At 44.9% G+C, this 2,500-nt stretch overlaps 1 long non-coding RNA gene across 1 annotated transcript in view; it reads left to right on the plus strand.

Moving 5' to 3' along the window:
• Positions 1–26, plus strand: part of LOC134061885 (uncharacterized) — a 1,646-nt gene extending 1,620 nt beyond the window's left edge. Inside the window, exon 3 of the long non-coding RNA XR_009935397.1 lies at positions 1–26. This exon is cut by the window's left edge and continues 43 nt beyond it. This is a non-coding gene — a long non-coding RNA (uncharacterized LOC134061885).
• Positions 27–2,500: the final 2,474 nt, after the last annotated feature.

Genomic DNA, 2,500 nt, shown 5'->3' on the forward strand with positions numbered 1-2,500 from the left:
TTCTGACTGCAGCCCACTGCTTAGACAACATGTATGTTTTCTTCATTTTGTGTGTGTATAAACTGGAGGTGGGGGTGGGGTGGTTTAAACTTTAGACTTATTATCTTAATCGATAACAATATATCACTCCCTCTCTCTCTCACACACACACACACACACACACATACGCACACACACACACATGCACGGATGGAAACACACAAACATACGCGCACACACACACACACACACATACAGTCGTTTGAGAGGAGTGCGGGTGGGCCTGCTGAAGGTTCTAGAGCCCACTGGCTGGCACTACGGCGTGCGTCGAGTCCTTATCCACCCCGGTTACCTTAACTTTGAAAAACATGACATCGCCCTGGTGCAGCTGGACGACTATGTGGTCATCTCCGATCTTGTGATGCCCGTGGCACTGCCCACCCCTCGGGACGTCTTCAGCACCAGATCTGAGTGCTGGGTCACCGGATGGGGCAACGTGGATGACGACAGTAAGTGTGTGTGTGTGTGTGTATTTGTGTGTGTCTGTGTGTGTGTGTGCGTGTGTGTGTGTGTGTGTGTGTGTGTGTGTGTGTGTGTTTGTATGAGGGTATGTATGCATTCTCGATTACCTACATGCCTGTGTGTAATTGTGTGTTCAGTGATAAAAAGTTACTAAGAGGAGCCTAGGCAGTGCCCAGCCTGTTATATCTATAAAACACATTCAACTCTCAATCCATTTTTTTCTCCTGTGATACAAAACCATATTCAGTCTTAAAGCAGATAATATCTATGTACATAAAAATCAGAATCAGAATCAGCTGTATTGGCCAGGTTTGTGTGAACAAACAAGGAATTTGACTCCGGTTAATCTTTGCACTCAAGTACAATACTCAACAATAACATAAAAAAAACAGTTAAAAAAAAAGAATAAGGGCAGTATGTATAAGAATAAAGGAATGAATACAGTATGAACATTTACAAATAAATAGATGCTATGGGTGGGATAGGGTAATACAATAGTGTAAGAGCGGGTGCGCACATCTGAGTGTTTCAAAGCAGGTGCTGGACTCAAAAAAAGGCAAGAGTAAAAGAACAAAAAAGTCCGCACACTAGGGCTCCAAAATGATTTCTTTTTTTCTTTTATTCACCACATTGTGACGTGACGTTTCGGGCCAACAGCCCTTCCTCAGACATGGGATAGGGTAATACAATTGTCCAGAGGGGGAGTGTGGTCTTGTTGTCCCTGTCAAGGTATACTGTACCCTGCTTGTGGACACCACAAAGGTAAGATGCAGGATGCAATATACCATTGAAGAGAGGGTGGGAATAGTGCAGTAGCCTACCAGTATATACATATTTGTGGTGAAAACCAACAACAGACATTATCGCTTTCATGTTGTTTCCCAAAAGCTCTGCATCAACACCAGACGACTGACACACCGCAGAACGGCATGACACACAAAGTTGTTGGATGAAGAGGAGGAATGGGATTCACTGTTAGTCTGTGTCCTCTGCCTTTTAGCTTCATTAGGAGGTAACAAGACCCTGCAGCAGCTGAAGCTCCCCCTAGTGGATGACGACACCTGCAGGATGATGTGGCCCGGTACCAATGACAACCACCTCTGTGCCGGATACATGGAGGGGGAAAAGGGTTCATGCCTGGTGTGTGTGTGTGTGTGTGTGTGTGTGTGTGTGTGTGTGTGTGTGCTGTAAATGAGTATTTACAAGATGATTATGTTTACAATATGTACTTCTATTAATATATTTATATGTGTGTGTGTGTGTGTGTGTGTGTGTGTGTGTAGGGCGATTCTGGTGGCCCCCTGGTGTGTAAGTCGTCCTCTGGGAAGTTTGTCCAGGTCGGGGTGGTGAGTTTTGTACTAGCACGTGGCTGTACCCAGCGTGGCTACCCTGGGGTGTACACACGTGTGATCAGTTACACCAAGTTCATCAAAGACGCCATCCGCAAATATAGCTGAACCACAGCATCCTCTAGTGGTCATGCAGGGAGGAGAACTACACCTCCACCTGATATTTCTCTGTCCCTCTCTCCTGTTTCTCTTCTGCCTCTACCCTTTTCTATCTGACCAATAAAAATCTTTAGCAGCATCAAATCGGTGTGTGTATGTGTGTGTGTGAGTGAGTGTGTGAGAGTGTGCGAGAGAGAGAGAGTGTGTGTGTGTGTGTGTGTGTGTGTTTGTGTGTCATTCACGGATGATGGAAGAAGTTACGCGCTTTTGGAGGAGCAACCTCAACATTTCTTGGGCATTTCTTATGCACACAACTCCTGTCTCTTGATTCGTTTGTAATGGAGGTTGGCATTGTTATGACAATCTCTCTACTGTATTCGAAGCTGCAGGTGTCAGCCTCCAGAATTGTTAGCATAGATGAATTGATATTATTAGAAGCATATGCCAGTGAAACGTTCTTTCTCAACAGTGAGTTAATAAATTATGAATCTACAAAATGCCGCCATAAGGCCTCTCTTTCATAAGGTCGCCTTGATTTTGAACATGCGCGC

This window comes from Sardina pilchardus, chromosome 17 (assembly GCF_963854185.1).
Source record: "Sardina pilchardus chromosome 17, fSarPil1.1, whole genome shotgun sequence".
Taxonomy (NCBI): domain Eukaryota; kingdom Metazoa; phylum Chordata; class Actinopteri; order Clupeiformes; family Clupeidae; genus Sardina; species Sardina pilchardus.